Source organism: Elephas maximus, chromosome 10, assembly GCF_024166365.1.
Source record: "Elephas maximus indicus isolate mEleMax1 chromosome 10, mEleMax1 primary haplotype, whole genome shotgun sequence".
NCBI classification, from domain to species: Eukaryota; Metazoa; Chordata; class Mammalia; order Proboscidea; family Elephantidae; genus Elephas; species Elephas maximus.
The window spans coordinates 61698016-61715490 of record NC_064828.1 but is presented as its reverse complement, the minus strand read 5'-3'; the positions used below and the strand labels follow the sequence as shown (position 1 = coordinate 61715490).

General features: G+C 39.8%; 1 long non-coding RNA gene across 5 annotated transcripts in view; it reads left to right on the top strand.

The window, feature by feature from the left end:
- The window catches only part of LOC126084024 (uncharacterized), a 189343-nt gene that overhangs the window by 94490 nt on the left and 77378 nt on the right, over positions 1-17475 (top strand). For all 5 annotated transcript variants that reach the window (XR_007518907.1, XR_007518908.1, XR_007518909.1 and 2 more), the window contains exons 3-4: positions 9713-9853; positions 11619-11706. This is a non-coding gene — a long non-coding RNA (uncharacterized LOC126084024). The remainder of the gene's footprint in view (positions 1-9712; positions 9854-11618; positions 11707-17475) is intronic.

The window sequence follows — 17475 nt, the reverse complement described above, 5'->3', positions numbered from 1 at the left end:
GTCTGTCCCACAGAAAATGACCCCATGTTGAACTCAAATATGAGCTGGCAAAAAGAGAAGGAAGAGTCATTTCTATTTGGATCTTGATGGGAAGCAATTAGACTTGAGTCAGCTTGGATCTAGGTTCCTGAGAATCATTTTTTGCTGAAAATTTATAAAGCCATTGAAAAGTAATTAAATCATTATCATTTATAGATTTTCATTGCTTTTTTTTTTTCTTTTTCCTAAATCACTGAACATGGATCCACATGTAGGAGTCTATGAGTTGCTAGAAGTTGAAACAAAGGAAGCACTATTGTAGTTCAGCCCTGCCGGAATGAGTATTTTTTAGGTTCGAGAGTTGGTCACATTAGAATTTTACCAGATTTGAGCAAGTGAGTTTTATTATTATTACTATTATTTTTTGAGAGCCTTGGCACCCATCAGAGAGTTTTCCACACAGCAGAACTAGAAGTAGAGAGGCTCCAATTGCCTAATCCCGTGATTTGGAAGGTTGCCTTTCTTTATTAACAGGGAATACTGTCCCCTGGAATACGATAAATAGCTAGGTGCAGTTCTGGTTCATGGGAAACTTAAAGTAGCTGTGTGAATGTACTTCCTCTTCTGAGTATTTAGATTTTCTTTTTCCTTGAAGAAAATAAATGACTGCTGAATAATCTCCAGATTGTCCAAGAATTTAATAATATTTTTATTGTGTTTGTGAGTTTTTTTTTTTTTTATATATCTGTGAAAACCTGTGTAAACTGAGAAATGAGGAGTGGTGAATCCAAGAGCCTCCTGGAACCCTCCTTAATAGAGATAGCAGTCCTTCTGATGCTGAACAATTCAGTTGAAGAAGCAGCCCCTACCTTGAAAATAGAAGTGGATATATCAAGGATGACACTGGAAGAGGCCTTTAAATTAAATAGTCCACCTCAAGAAGAAATTAAAAATAAACACCTCGCAATTTCAGTGGCACTCCTATTTTGATTGGTTTCAATAAACTATAAAGCATTTATCACATCTAAAAGAAAGGATCTCAAAACTTCCCATAAGAAAAAAACTAAGAAGCCAAGCCAACACTTTTAATCCTTTTTAAAAGTGCTAGATCTTTAAGAAAAGCTCTCCAAGTGTTTACAATGAGAGCTGGACTGTAAATTATATTCTTAAACTTGTAAAAATACATTAAATAGATTAAAAAAACATGCTCTGTACTTGGAAAAGATGCCTTTGATCATTTCTATTGGAGTCTGAGATTTGAAAGAGTTCATGCCCCATTTTAAAAGTTCATGTCCCAAAGAGTCTTATTTTAATTATGTTTGTTTTATATCTTATTTTTTCCTAAGGAAATCAGAAAAATGCTGGTTTTCAATAGTTTATTGTGCAGGAATAGCTCTAACCAATGGGATTTCCTTTTCTGTCAGTGCTTTAGTTACCTAGCGTTGCTGTAGTAAAAATACCACAAGTGAGTGACTTTAAAGAACAAGAATTTATACAGTTTTGGAGGCTAGAATTTTAAATTGGCATCACCCTTAGGGGAAAGTTCTTCTTGTCAGCGGCCCCAGGAGTTCCTTGGCATTCCTTTGTGTCTGTTTTCTCCCTGTATGTGCCTATTATATTCTTTTTATAAGACACCACTTAGAATTAATTATGTTTAAGACTCACCCTACTCTAATAGGGCCTCATTAACATAAAAAAATCCCTATTTTAAAACAGGGTTATATTTACAGGTACAGGGGTTAGGACTTCAGCATATATTTGGGGGAACATGATTCAGTCCATAATAGTTTATCCCATTTCCTTTCTCCCCCTTATTTACTGGGAATCCTGTCTTCTTGTGTCTTTTCTATGAGAAAATCCATTTCTTGCCGTTTCTATTGCGTATTCCCTGAGATTGTAGGTGATTAAAGAATTTGCTTTTGTATCCTATCATCCAGTATCTCTTTCCAGGGTTGTCATTGTGATGACAGTTACGTTACCTGGTTTGGATAAATTTTTCTTTGTTTTGGGGGAAGGCATTGCAATTACTTTTTTAATTTCCTTGCCTGTGGATACCTTTGGGTAGTACAGAATTGTGATTAAAACAATGCGATACATATTGTAATTGAACTTCTCTCTTGGCAAGGATGACCTCATATTGTAGCTACAATTAACTGTAACAACAAGAATACAAGTGTGGCTGTAAATGATCAGGCTGAAGTTTAATTTAAATACGTAAGCTGTTAAAAATGAAAGCTTGTCTTTTAGCCAAACTAAGGCATTTTATATGGTCTATACCCACGAAAACCGGTTGCTCTTGAGTTGATTCTGACTCATAGTGACCCTATAGGACAGAGTAGAACAGCCTCATAGGGTTTCCAATGCTGTAAATCTTCACAAAGGTACACTGCCACATCTTTCTCCTGTGGAGCAGCTGGTGGGTTCGAACTGACAACCTTTGGTTAGCAGTCAAGCGCTTTAACCACTGTGCTACCAGGGCTTCTTATATGGTCTATAAATGATTCTAAAAATAGAGATATGCAATAGGTAGATACCAATTGCAAAACCAACTTTCACCTTGTGTCATCTGAAGCTCAGTGTTACTTGGGTCCAGTTTGTCACTTGTCCACATGCACATGTTCCTCCTACCAACTTTTCTATTTCTGTAAATAGCCCCACTAATACCCGAGTTATCTAGGCTTAAGATCTCTGAGTCACTTTGGATCTCCTACTCTTTGTTCCATAACCTGATCACTTTTTAGGTCTTGCTTATTCTTCTGTACAAAATCTGTCTCATCGCGGCAAGAACTTGAGCCTTCTTTCAATTATCACCTCCACATCCCTGGTTCAATGTCTGTTGGATCATTGTAATAACCTTCTGCCTCATCTCCTTGCTTCAGTCCCTATTGCTTCAATCCATTCTGCGTTCAACCTTACCAATAGGCTCAGTTCTCCCAATATAATGCTTTCATCAAATTCCATGATCCCAGCTTAAAACACCCCCACACACACACACCACCACCACCACCACCACCACTAACAATGACAACAGAAAAACTCTATTAATAGTTTCTTTGTAGGACAAGCTCCAAACTTCCTGGCCTAGCTTTAAGATTTTCTTTAATCTGACCCAAATTTATCTCCTTCTACTCCCCTACAGGAAACCTTGGTGGTTAAGAGCTACAGCTAACCAAAAGGTCGGCAGTTCAAATCCACCAGGTGTTCCTTGGAAACGTTATAGGGCAGTTCTACTCTGTACCTTAGGGTCACTATGAGTTGGAATCGACTCAAAGGCATAGGGTTTGGTTTGGATTTTTTACTCCCCTACATGGATTCAATTTACAGAAAGGTGATTTCCTTACTTTCCTCTTCTTTCACCGCTTCTCACATGTCCATCCTCTACTCTGTCCTTATATACTTTTATTCAAGTCCGACCTGTTCTTCGAGGAAACATTCAAGTTTTATCCCTTGATGAAGTCTTCCTTGTCTGTTCTAGCCCATATTGACTGGGCACTTCTCTGAGTTCAGAGACCCTGTAGAATAAAGGAACTCCCGGAGAACTGAGAGGTGACCAGGTTCATCAGTTCTTAGTGTAGGCCATGTGTTCATACTCCTATTATGGTCTCCTCCACTAGTCTTGGGGACAGTATCAATATTCCCGGACATAACGCCTGCCTCACAGTCCCTGACGCAATGATGCGATAAAAAGAAACTGAAGCCCAGGTCATTGATGGCAGACCTGAACCAAGGACTCAGGATTTTCCCAGTCTGTGTTTGTCTTAGTTATCTACTACTGCTATAACGGAAATACCACAAGTAGATGGCTTTAACAAAGAGGAATTTATTTCCTCATAATAAAGTAGGCTAGAAGTCCAAATTCAGGATGTCATCTCCAGGGGAATGCTCTCTCTCTTGGCTATGGAGGAAGGTCCTTCTCATCAGTCTTCCCCTGAACTAGGAGCTTCTCCATGCAGGAACCCCGGGTCCAAAGGACCTGCTCTGCTCCTGGCACTGCTTTCTTGGTGGTATGAGGTCCCCTGTCTCTCTGTTTTTGCTTCTCTCTTTTATATTCCAAAAGAAATTGGCTCAAAAGACAATCCAATCTTGTAGATTGAGTCTTGCCTCGTTAATGTAACTGCTGCCTATCCCCCCCTGCATTAACACATAGAGGCAGGATTTACTATACATGGGAAAGTCATATCAGATGGCAAATGGTGGACAATCACACAATACTGGGAATCATGGACTAGGCAAATTGATACACATATGTTTGGGGGACACAATTCAATCCATGACTGTTCTTCTCAGTATAGCTCTTGTTTACAGCACTGCATAATTTGCTCTTGTGTTTAGTTATTTAATAATCCTTAGGTTTATTTCTTCAATGGTTTTATAAGCTCTTCAAGGATAAGGATTACCTTTTTCTTTCCATTTGTACCTCCCCAAACCTCAAGTAATTATAGATTAACTGCTGTAAGCCAAATTGATGGAGAGTTTTCTGGAGGATTGTGCACTTATGTGGTATCCATGAGTGAGGATGTTGTTGTTGTTAGGTGCCTTCAAGTTGGTTCAAACTCACAGTGACCCTATGTACAACAGATCAAAACACTGCCCAGTCCTGTGCCATCCTCACAATCCTTGCTATATTTGAACCCATGGCTGTGGCCACTGTGTCAATCCACCTCATTGAGGATCTTCCTCTTTTTCACTGACCCTCTACTTTACCAAGCATGATGTTCTTCTCCAGGGACTGGTCCCCCCTGATAACATGTCCAAAGTACATGAGAAGAATTCTGGCTGTACTTCTTCCAAGACAAATTTGTCCATTCTTCTGGAAGTCCATGGTGTATTCAATATTCTTTGCCAGCACCATCATTCAAAGGCATCAATTCTTCTTTGGTCTTCTTTATTCATTGTCCAGCTTTCACATGCATATGAGATATTGAAAGTACCGTGACTTGGGTCAGGCATACCTTAGTCCTCAAGGTGACATCTTTGCTTTTTAACATTTCAAAGAGGTCTTTTCAGCAGATTCATCTAGTGCAATACGTCATTTGATTTCTTGACTGCTGCTTGCATGGGCTTTGATTGTGGATCCAAGTAAAATGAAATCTTTGACAACTTTAACCTTTTCTCTGTTTATTGGTCCACTTGTGAGGATTTTTGTTTTATGTTGAGGTGTAATCCATATTGAAAATTGCAGTCTTTGATCTTCATCAGTAAGTGCTTCAAGTCCTCTCCACTTTCAGCAAGCAAAGTTGTGTCATCTGCATATCACAGGTTGTTAATGAGTCTTTCTCTAATCCTGATGCCATGTTCTTCTTCATATAGTCTGGCTTCTCTGATTATTTCCTCAGCACACAGATTGAATAAGTAGGGTGGAAGGATACAACCCTGATGCACACCTTTTCTGATTTGAAACCACTCAGTATCCCCTTGTTCTGTTTGAACAACTGGCTCTTGGTTATGCACAGGTTCTGCACGAACATGATTAAATGATCTGGAATTCCCATTCTTTGCAATGTTAGCCATAATTTGTTATAATCCACACAGTCGAATGCCTTTGCATAGTCAATAAAACACAGTTAAACATCTTTCTGATATTCCCTGCTTTTAACTAAGATTCATCTGACGCCAGCAACGAGATCCCTTATTGTACATCCTCTTCTGAATCTCACTTGAATTTCCGGCAATTCCCTGCTGATGTACTTCTGCAACCATTTTTTAATTATCTTCAGCAAAAATTTTACTTGTGTGTGATGTTAATTATTTTTTTTGATAATTTCTGCACTCTTTGCTATCAGCACAAACATGAATCTCTTCCAGTTGTTTGGCCAGGTAGCTGGCTTACAAATTTCTTTGCATAGACAAGTGAGTGCTTCCAGTGTTGCATCCATTTTTTGAAACATCTCAGTTGGCATTCTGTCAATTCCTGTAACCTTGTTTTTCACCAATGCCCTCAGTGCAGCTTGGTCTTCTTCCTTCAGTACCATTGGTTCTTGAAATAGTCGAAAGTCGACCAATTCTTTTTGGTACAGTGATTCTGTGTATTCTTTCCATCTTCTTTTGATGCTTCCTGCATCCTTCAATATTTTGCCCATAGAATCCTTTAATATTGCAACTTGAGATTTAAATTTTTTCTTCAGTTCTTTCAGTTTGAGAAATGCTGAGCATGCTCTTCCTTTTTGGTTTTCTAACTCCATTTCATCATAATATTTTGTCTTCTCAAGCTGCCCTTTGAAATCATTTGTTCAGCTCTTTTACATGATCATTTTTTTCTATTCGCTTTAGCTACTCTACGTTTAAGAGCAAGTTTCAGAGTCTCTTCTGACATCCAATTTTTAATGACCTTTCCTGTGTTTTTAATGACCTTTTGCTTTCTTCATATATGATGTCCTTGATGTCATTCCATAACTCGTCTGGTCTTTGACCATTAGTATTCAATGTGTTAAATTTATTCTTGAAATAGTCTCTAAATTCAGGTGGGATATACTCAAGGTTGTACTTTGGCTCATCTGGACTTGTTTTAATTTTCTTAAGCTTCACCTTGAACTTGCATATGAGCAAGTGATAGCCTGTTCTGCAGGTGGCCGTTGACCTTGTTCTGATGACATTGAGCTTCTCCATTGTCTTTTTCCACAGATGTAGTTGATTTGATTCCCGTGAATTCCATTCAGCAAGGTCCACACCTATAGCCACTGTTTATGTTGTTAAAAAAATGTATTTGCAGTGAATAAGTCATTGGTCTTGCAAAATTCTGTCGTCACGTAATCTCAACGTCATTTCTATCATCAAGGCTGTGTTTTCCAACTACTGATCCTTCTTTTTTTCCAACTTTCACATTACAATCACCAATAATTATCAAAACATCATTGATCAATGCATCTTGATTGCATGTTTGATCTTTGATCTTAATTGCATGTTTGGTCAATTTCAGGCCACAGAAGTTGGTAAAAATCTTCAATTTCTTCATCTTTGGCATTAGTGATTGGTACATAAATTTGAATAATAGTCATATTAAGTGGTCTTCCTTGTAGGCGTATGGATGTTATCCTATCACTGACAGTGCTGTACTTCAGGATAGATCTTGAAATGTTCTTTTTGATGAAGAATGCTATGCCATTCCTCTTCAACTGGTCATTCCTGCCCTAGTAGACCATATGATTGCCCAATTCAAAACAGCCAATACCAGTGCATTTCAGCTCATAATGCCTAAGATATCAGTCCTTATGCATTCCATTTCTTTTTTAACCACTTCCAATTTTCCTAGATTCGTACTTAGTACATTCCACGTTTCGATTATTAATGGGTGTTTGCAGTGGTTTCTTCTCATTTTGAATTCAACCACATCAGCGAATGAAGGTCCCAAAAGCTTGACTCCATCCATGTCATTAAGGTCCATTCTACTTTGAGGAGGCAACTCTTTCCCAGTCGTATTTTGAGGGCCATTCAACTCGAGGGGCTCATCTCCTGGCACTATATCAGAAAATGTTCTGTTGCTATTCATAAGGATTTCACAGGTTAATTCTTTCTAGTAGTAGATGGCCAGGTCCTTCTTCCTGGTCTGTCTTAGTCTGGTAGCTCAGCTGAAACCTGTCCACCATGGTGACCCTATTTGGTATTTGAAATACAGGTGGCATAGTTTCCAGCATCACAGCAACACATAAGCCACCACAGTACGACAAACTGACAGATGCATGGTAGTGAGTGAAGATATAAGGAGATATTTAAAAGGAGGAGGCAAACTTTTACTGAGTGCCTACCATGGCTAAGCACTGGCCTTGGAAATGTTATTTTTCTCCCATTTCTGTCCCTCTTTCATCTGAAGTTGCCTATTTAAAAGTGATTTTTGAGTGTTGCTTGATTTCTGCATTTCTACTAGAGGATTGGCACTCTCCTTCCTTCTCCCTCCAAAGTGGTTGTTTTTCATATGCTGCCTGCCTTCAAGTTTGGAAAAGTACTTAAAGTGGCAATTAGACTAGAGTCCTATCTCCTCACTCTGACATTTGGACTCTATGGAATTAAAAGTCACCTAAGAATTTTGAAATGTGTCATGTTTCAGCTGGTATGGTATGAAGTGCACATTTTACACATTTTCCTGTAGAAAGGCCATGTTATTTTTTTTCCCCTGTTGAGCCAGGAGGCAAATCTATGGGCCTTAAATTTAAAACTTTTAATAGGCAATTGCTATCATTCCATATTCAATGCACAACCACAGGGGGCCTGGCACTGCCAAAGATGCTTTAAATTATGGGCCCTTTGCAATTGTACCTAAAATATACTTAGCTAATTTTCTGGAATGACAACTCCCATCTGTGTGGTATTAGAGTGCTTTAAAGTGGCCAAGTTTTTATTTATTTAAATTGTTAAAAAGCACTGAACAGTTTTTACCCAGAGAAGGTGAAGGGGGCAAGGTTTGAATCACTCACAAATTATCTCAAGAATCCATTTCAGAAGGGCAGCCATTTTAGATCTCATGCCCAAATTAGCACCACGAGACCTGTACGTTTCCAGTGGCATCTTGGAAAAGTCACTTAAATGCCCCTTTCTCGCCATTTCTACTTCTGTCTTCCTTCTAATCATCTGTTATCCTCCTTACCAAAAAAGCTGCAAAATCCCTCCACTTGCCTTTTCTGATCCTAGCCCTTGGTCTTTATTCCATGTAGCATATCCCTGCCACATTTGTCTCTCAAACACCTGATTCATCATTTCAGCAACAGAGGTTTCCTACAGAAAGTCAGAATTTGTGACCTGCTAAAACAGAGAATGGCACAGGTCAGATCTTTCTGTGGTTCAGCCTCACTTTCTTCCCAACATCTCTTGCAGCCAGGTACTAGGAAATCCAGAAACCAGGAAGGGCTAATAATGCAAGATGCCTTTAAAAAAAAAAAAAATTGTCGAGTTAATAACCTTTCCCTAAAATGTATTAGATCTCTATGAATTGCATACTCAAGGGAATTTAGAAGTCATCCGTCCTTGCATTCTCCTCCCCACACCTTTCCATTTCATCAATGAATGAATTGAACTCTAGAGTGGTACATACTTGCCCAAGCTCACCCAGCTATTAATGACAAGGTGGCTTGACCCCAATCTGTTGTTTCTTTGTATGTTACTCTTTTGGAATATAAAGACCTTCTATAACCTGATCTTTCCTGATAATCTTTATTTCTTACAACTCTTCAACTAGGCCTGCTCTTCTGATCAGGGCAGTCTTTCACTGTTGTGTGAAAATGAAAACCCTGCCTCTGTGACTATGTTCTTAGCTTTTCTCTTGCCTGCAATTACTGTTCCCTCTTCCTTTCAGCTGTATAAGTTTTACCCATTCATGGCATGTAGTGGAACAAATATGGATTTTAGAACCAAAGACCAGGCATTTAATCAACTACTAGTTGATGATCACGGGCAAGTTAATGAGCTTGTCTCCTCATAGGAAAGGGAGTTGCTAGTTCCTGGCACATAGTAGGCCATCAGCTAGTGCCAGTTTCCTTTCTTTATTCCCATCTCAATGTCCACATAGCCCCAACCATCCTTTCTCTCTCCTTCTCATGATTCCCGTAGTCTCTCAGTTTAGCCCACAGTTATGTTTCCTGATGTTTGTTTTTTTGGTGGTAATTATTTTGTTTTCTGCAATCTATTGCCTTCCTTCCCTGTAAGAAGATTATCTATCTCTACCTCATTGCCTGTGGGCTTGATCCTGTGACTTGTTTTGGCCAGTGGAATGTAAAAAATGTGACATATACTATGTTCTTCTTAGAGAAATTCAGAGTTTCTGCCAGACTCTCTCTTCCCCTCCGCCGCAAGAATGGCATGTTCCAAACAGGGAGTGCTGCTTCAGCTTGAGCCCTAGAGGGAGAAAATATGTGTTTATGTGTTGCTGCAGTAGCTGACCTAAAACGTGAGCAAGAAATAAACGTTTGTGGTATTAAACCTATGGGATTTTGGGGATTGTTACCACTGAAAGATTGACTAATAAGCTCCTGTTTCCTCTGTGTTAGTCTTGTCTCCCAAAGTAGTTTTAAACTTCATTAGTTCATAAACTCATGTTTTAAAGAAATTTAACAGTCTTTGTTTCTAGAACAACTTTTACTGTAAGCCTCTATTCTACTGGGTAAGTGGGAAAAACGACTTCATCCTTTCTTGGGTTCTCTTCTCCTTAGTTATCTCCCAAGGATTGTGCTACAGCTATTATGGGTGCCCAAGGCCTGGGGTGGGGGGAGGAGGGTGGGGAGAGTGTTCAGATGTGGACACGACTCCTTCAGGTCTGATGGCTCCCTATGGCCATGCTCAGGGCATGGGAGTCTTCAGGAGGTTATTCATGATCCATTTGCAATGTAAGATCACTTCCCTTTTCCAGCTCCCTGGGAATGTTGTCAGGAAGCAGAGCCTAGGTTCCCTCTGCACTTGGGACGCACAGATTTCTCTCTCCTCCTAAACTAGAAGAACCTCTTTTCAGTCTTGGGGAAACACTTTTCTTTCAAATTTCTGTAGAAAACTCAGTTTTTGCTTACAAATTCTTTCCCTTAATAGATGGAAAGTCTTGAAGGCTTATTTTCCTGTTGTGCACCTGTTTTCCCCAGGAAAAGGAGTACAGAGCTTACTTGACCTGCTTGGTGGTGGTGGAAGGGGAAGGGGGGAAAAAAAAACAGGTTACAAAAATAAGTTAGCGTTCAAATGATTACTAACCACATTTCTATTTAGGGCAGAGCTTCTCAACCTTGGGACTATTGACATTTTGGACTGGATCATTCTTTGTTGTGTGAGGCGGTCTTGTGTTTTTTAGGATGTTTAGAAGCATCCCTGGCCTTGACCCACTAGATGACAGTAGTACCCCTTATACTTGTGACAATCAAAAATGTCCCCAGACATTGCCAAATGTCCCTGGGGGGCAAAACTGCACCCAGTTGTGAACCAGAGCGTGGGATGAGTTATAAACTTCTTTGCTTTCTCTAAGACTTAGCAGAATATTTAACCCATAGTAGGTAACTTACTAGATATTTTCTGGTTGAAGGAATTAAGGTAGTGAATATTGTTTATATTTTGGCTGAGGGCTGCAATTCATCTTAAAGGGGAAATGAAGAGAAACAAATGAATTCTGCTTAAAAACGTTTTTCTTCCTCTCCGCCTTTTTGCAGGTATATGGGTGGCTGTTCAAATTAATTACTGTTACTGAGCAATTCCAGTGAAATTCTGAATTCAGTTACTCAGCCAGTGTGGTGATTAACAAAAGGTTGGTTGGGGAAGAACATTTAAGAAAAGGAACAACAAAATAAATACTGTACATGCCAAAGGATGTACATAAGAGCCTCAGTCAGTCCTAGAGTTCTGCCAACGTGGCAGTCCCAGAGTTTGCTGCGTGAGGGATACACAAGAATGGCGAAGGGTGGAAAGGTGAACTGAAATCTCACATGCTAATAAAGTTGCACGTGCTTTCACAGAGCCAACGCCTTTCTACAATGAAAGGAGCTTTTCCCTTGAAAGGTGAGGGCTTCCAACAGGAAGTTTCCTCAGCAGGAGTGAAGATTGCACATTGGGCAAGAGAAGAAGTTATATTCTTTGAGTAGGAGAGGTGGGTGTTGTATGTGTATTTGTTAGAGTTGAGGAAGGAATTAGAGAAAATTGTTATTTGTGTTTTTTTTAATCCTCCTTTTTTTCTTGGACAGAGCTGCAACCCAATTATGGAGGCAAAAAGGCTAGCAGGGATTGGCATCAACTATGTTCCATGCTGCTTGCTGCCTAGTTAAAACGAACGTAGGTACTTTTATCTTCAGACACACAACAGATAGCCTGTAATCTCTGGCTTTTAGAAATTTAAATATGCAAACACTTGGCAAAGCAGGTATCTCTGCAATATTTCTTAACAATAACAGACTGCTGTTCAGTGCCTGGGGGTACCATTTAGTGGGTACGTCTCATTTTGGCGTATATGTGAAAAGGAAAACTCTGTGCGGTAGGATTACTTTACCAATATGATATTTCCAAAATAGCTGAGATTTAAATTACTGTGGGGCTGTATTATTAAAGTGAGAGATTTATTCGGTTTACACTGCAAATCCCTGGAGAGATAACTGTGCTTACATTATAGGTAAAATCAGGAAGGTAAATAGCAAGTCTGGACGTCATTTTCTTTTAAGTAGTGTTTTAGCTGTAGGAGGGTTTCTAAAGGACAAGAGCAGATAGAGGAGTGTTTAATCAGAATGTGAAAAATTAGGCTCAGAGGGAACCAAGAGTTTAAAAGAAGTTTATTTTTTAAGCAACAAGTTTTGACAGCTGACCTTAGAATAGACTAGTTTTTCACCTAAAAAAGGATTTTTTTTTTTTAAGAATTATACCAGGTGCAGTGTGCTGATGATTTGGTGACTAACTGGTCCCTCTCTTTCCTGAGTGTTCTCACTACACCTGAGAGTACTTAACCTCACAAAGGTACTTCTGGATATAACACAGCCCATAAAAATCTCCTCCTTTCCAACTCTCACTGCCAACTCTAAGAGGTTTCAGACTTACCTTTCTTGGATTTCACCTCCATGAAAACTCCCTTTGCTTCCCCTACCCGTGACTTTCTCTGGGTCTAACCCCAGGCCCCCCTGTTCACAAAGTCTTCCTTAGCTTACGCTGATCAGTATACTGATGACTGTCTTGCTGGCTGGCCTCCACACTTAATTTCAGAATTTGCTCCCAGAATGGGGATATGCCAATGTCTTCCAGTGTGTGTTGTAGGGAATAAATCTCTGTGGGATGTTCATAGACATCACACGACAAAAGGGTCTCATGCTGAAATAAGTTTGGAAAATCCTGTGTAGACAAAGTTTTGCTTTTGCTAATCCCTGACCCCCTCTTCTCACCGGAACCTCTAAGTGATGTGAAGCTCTAAGATGGGAGTATAATACATAGTGTTTCCACACACTACTTGATTGCAGATTTTTTTTTTTCTTGTAACATCTACCAACATCCCACAGAACTAGCATGCCATAGAACAAACTTTGGAAATGCTAAATTAAGCTACATGACCAGGTGATGCTGGCTGTGTACCTGCTTAGAATGAAGAGGATGATTGAGTCTACAGGTGGAGAATGAAAGAGTTAGTGGGAAGTCAGTAAGGAGGTATTAGCCATTGGAGATCAAGGCCAAATGGGCAGCAAATCTGGCCTAGTGGACAAGAGCAGCCTCCCAACTGGGATTACCTCAGAGTGGTGTTGCTTAGGAGCAGGCTGGCACTTCTGCCTTGGGGCCAGGGGCATTCTCTGTAATTTTCAAACCCTCCCACTTGACAGGATGGGATGTAGTCTGCTGACATATGCCTGGTGATCTTTCATTGATTCAACAGGAGAAATGTGGTAGCCTTCAGTGTGTGCACTGTACAGCTGGAGTTGACCAGGGGCTGATATTGCTATCCATTCCATGATGCAAGCAAAAAGCAAACTCCCTGCTGCTTAGTGATTTCTTGGATATCAAGAGTAGAAAGACCCCTCAGAGTAGGTGAACTGCTCTTCTCATTTGAGAAGTACCTATCACATTTCCACAACGATTTGTTCCCTTTATCTCCTCAGATTGACTCCTACTCATGTTCTTTCTTTTATTTCCAATCACTTTTCAAAGATAGGCATACTGAAGTACTTAGAAAAATAAGGCAATTTGAGTCCCCTGGAACATTTCCTTATCCTTCCTGCCAAGGAAGTCCTATGACCACAGCGGGAAGTTCAATTAGCAAATCCATGAATCAGGATTTTAATTATACATCTATCTGGAAGGAAAATACTAGGTTCACTTCTACCCTATACCTTACTTGTGGGAATCACAGCGTGACTTTGACTGAACCTGGGTCCCTGTGGTGAAATGCAAGATGGTGAAATACAAACGTGTTGGTGGAAATTCATATACATTTGTTCGTGGATGTTTCTGTATTTAATAACAAGCAAGAATTCTTGGTTGTATGAAAAAAATAAGATTGACTTTAGAAGGGTAAGAAGTATCCTAATTAAGAAATTTTCTAATTGCTATTCCCTGCTGTGCCTTCTAGACTACATTTGGCTTAAGTCATGACTATCTGAACCATTTCTTTTACTTGAACATGGTCTTTACTGTTATCTTTCCTTCCTATCTAGATAGAGAGCTCTTTAAGGTCAGGAATGTTGTTTCTTCTCTTTTTGTATCTTCCATACTGCCCACTGTAGCTCTTCAATCTAGAGGCCACCAAAATCCTTACTAAAAGACTCCCATTAATGTCTTTAAAAGAGAATTGCTCTCAATGGCTCTATGTTAGGTATACATGGGCTGAGTGAGAGGGCTGGTGAAAGAACTGGTTATTGTGGTAACCAGGCCATCCTCTCTGCAGACTGGCCTACTGTCCTGAGTGAGCAAAGAGAGACACCATTGTCAGGCTGTGCAGTGTGATGGATCACTTTTGTGTGGCCTTTCACTCCATGGTCTTCTAACTCCCACCCAAGTGAATGGGCAGGACTATGCAGATAGGGTAATTATGGCCCACCAAGGCGACTGGCCAGTTTTGCCATCCTGCTGGGCTTGAAATGAGCCACTCCAGAGGTGGGAAAGACAGGATCCACTACCACCAAGGAAGAACAGCCAAGAACAGAAGGCATGCCCTTTGGACCTGGGATCCCTGCCCTGAGAAGCTCCCGGAACCAGGACATGAGAGAGAGAGATAGAGAGAGAATGAGTGAGCTATAATCCTGAAGAGACATGGTGGCAGGAGAGACCAGCAGGAGAGGCTGTCAGGAGACCAAGCAGTGGGCTTCCGAGCCCACGGAAGCGAGAAAACTGAGTGCCTCTGGGGACTTATTGGCAGGGCTAAAAGAGCTTCTTAACACTTGCTTGAGCAAGGCAGAGGCCTAGGGCCAGAGAGAGAGAGAGGTATACTGGTGAGCACATCTGAAAAGAGGTTGTCCTGATGGAAGAACTGTATTCTAAGTGTTCCCAAGCCTGAATTGTAACATGTTATTCCCTAATAAACCCCACAATTGTGAGTTTTGTCTGTGAGTTCTGTGTGCCTATTGCAATGAATTATCAAACCCAGCAGAGAAATGGAGAGTTGCTGTGGGAGGGACGGTTGGTGTCAGAATTGGTAGAGATGGTGGAGGGAGGAGACATGTCTGACCTCCACCTCATAGGAATCAGCTTTTGGCTGTTGATCTTGATTTTCTGTCTCCCTTTTGAAGTTAGAGGAAGTCAGACTCTGCCCCCATGATGTTTTTACAGGCAGGATCTTAGGAGATTTTGTTGACTACATGAGGTCAAGCAAATCTCAGAAGCTGGAGTTGGTTCAGAGGGAGAAAGAGACTATGACAAAGATGTAAGCCTTCAGACTTAAGACAATTTTCTACGTACCTCCCCAACAGTCACAGCTCTATCCTTCCCATTACATTGCTGGAAAACCCTTGGTCCTTTGAGGTCTAATCTTGCCGTTAAAGAGTCCAAACAGGCCATGACCAGACTCCTTGGTTCCCCTTGCCAAATCTAAAAAATATTAAATTCTTGATTTTATACACCAGTTGAGGGAAACCCACATTTTACTTCTTTCTCCCTTATCTCTTGTTTACAGAGGGCTACAACTAGGTTTAAGGTTTGGAGGCATTTTTGTTTAGCTCAGGGAAGAAAAGGAACCAAGAAAAATCATTAAGGGATGTCTGTTCATTCCAAACCATCCCTCCTTCACGTATTCCCTAGCAGTGAATGGTAGGGAACCAAAGTTTTCTGCTCACTTTAAGTTCACTGTTAATTCTATCTTAAATATGATGAATAATATCACACTTCCACACTGGTTAATGTACCTATGATAGAAAAGGATTTGTGGGCCAGCGACGAACTAGAACTATCAAAAAGTATCAGTCAGAGATGTTTAAACAAGAAGTAGAAAAAGAGGTAGAAATTACAAAGTAATTCTCCTACATGTAGCACTGGGTTAGGACTTAATCAAGATATTATGAACTTTTAGGATATTTCTACTAAAAGATTATTCAATCTGGGCTAAAGGAATGAATACTAAGAAGGGCGAGAGGAACTTTGGAGTTGGTTCATAGATGTCGTCTTCATTTTTTCTTTTTCCTAGTGTATCTCTGAAAGAATTTTGAAAATGTAAATACTCCTTCCCACATTTTACATTGACTTCTAAAATTTTCAACCCAGGTTTAAGTAGATGCAAAATGTGATGTAAATATGGACATTTCACAAAATAAAATTGCTGCATGCTTTAATGTATCTAATACATTTAAGTGTCTAAAGATCAAAGCAATTTACATTGAAATTATATTTATCATAACGTATTTTTCTCACCGTAAGTCTTGAAGTGTTGAAATTTTTTCCATATAGAGTTATTGTTACATATTGGGATGATTATTAACTATAAAAAGCAAAATTAATTGTAGATGCATCTTTTAATGAGATAATGAGGTTTTCTTTGTTATGTAGTGCTGCTATCACAAATATACCACAAGTGGATGGCTTTAACAAGAGAAATTTATTCTCTCACAGGCTAGAAGACTAGAAGTCCAAAATCAGGGTATCAGCTCCAAGGGAGGGCTTTCCCTCTGTTGGCTCTGGGGGAAGGCCCTTGTCATCAATCTTCTCCAGTTGCGGAGCTTCTCAGTTCAGGGACCCTGGCTCTTGTTTCTTGGTGGCATGAAGTCCCCATGTCTCTGTACATGCTACTCTTTTTTATATCTCAAAAGAGATTGACTGAAGACAGAACCTAATCTTGTAGATTTGAGTTCTGCCTCATTAATGTAACTGTCCTAATTTCACCTCATTAACATCATAGAGGTAGGATTACAACACAAAAGAAAATCACATCAGATGACAAAATGGTGGACAATCACACAATACTGGGAATCATGGCCTAGCCATGTTGACATACATTTTTGAGGGATACCTCTCCATCCACAACAGAGGTGTTTTTTTTTAAAAACTATTTCTTGTATGTGTGGATGAATATAGCTAGAATAAAACAAAGTTAGCATCAATATTATATTTATTTTTCATTTTTATATTTGTAATCATCGAGAAACCTTGTTAATAAGTGAATACATGGAAAGTATTGTTCAGAATCAACTTGATGGCAATGGGTTTAAAAAATTTTTTTTTATTTGGTTTATTATTATTTCACTGTCAGTCAATTCTGTGGATTCCTTTCAAGTTAAATGCCAAAAAATCACCTAGTGATCTTTCATTAGAAGAGCAAAAAAAAAAAAAAAAAAAAAAATTTGTTTACTGTGCTTTAGGTCAGAGTTTACAAATCAAGTCAGTCTCTCATACAAAAAGTTACACACCTTGCTGTGTACTCCTAGCTGCTCTCCTCTTAGTGAGACAGCACATTCCTCCTCTCCACCCTGTATTCCCTGTGTCCATTCAACCACCTCCTGTCCCCCTCTTCCTTCTTATCTCGCCACCAGACAGGAGTTGCCCACATATTCTCAAGTATCTACTTGAGCCATGAAGCTCACTCCTCACCAGCATCATTGTCTACCTTATTGTCCAGGCCAATCCCTGTCTGTAGAGTTGACTTTGGGA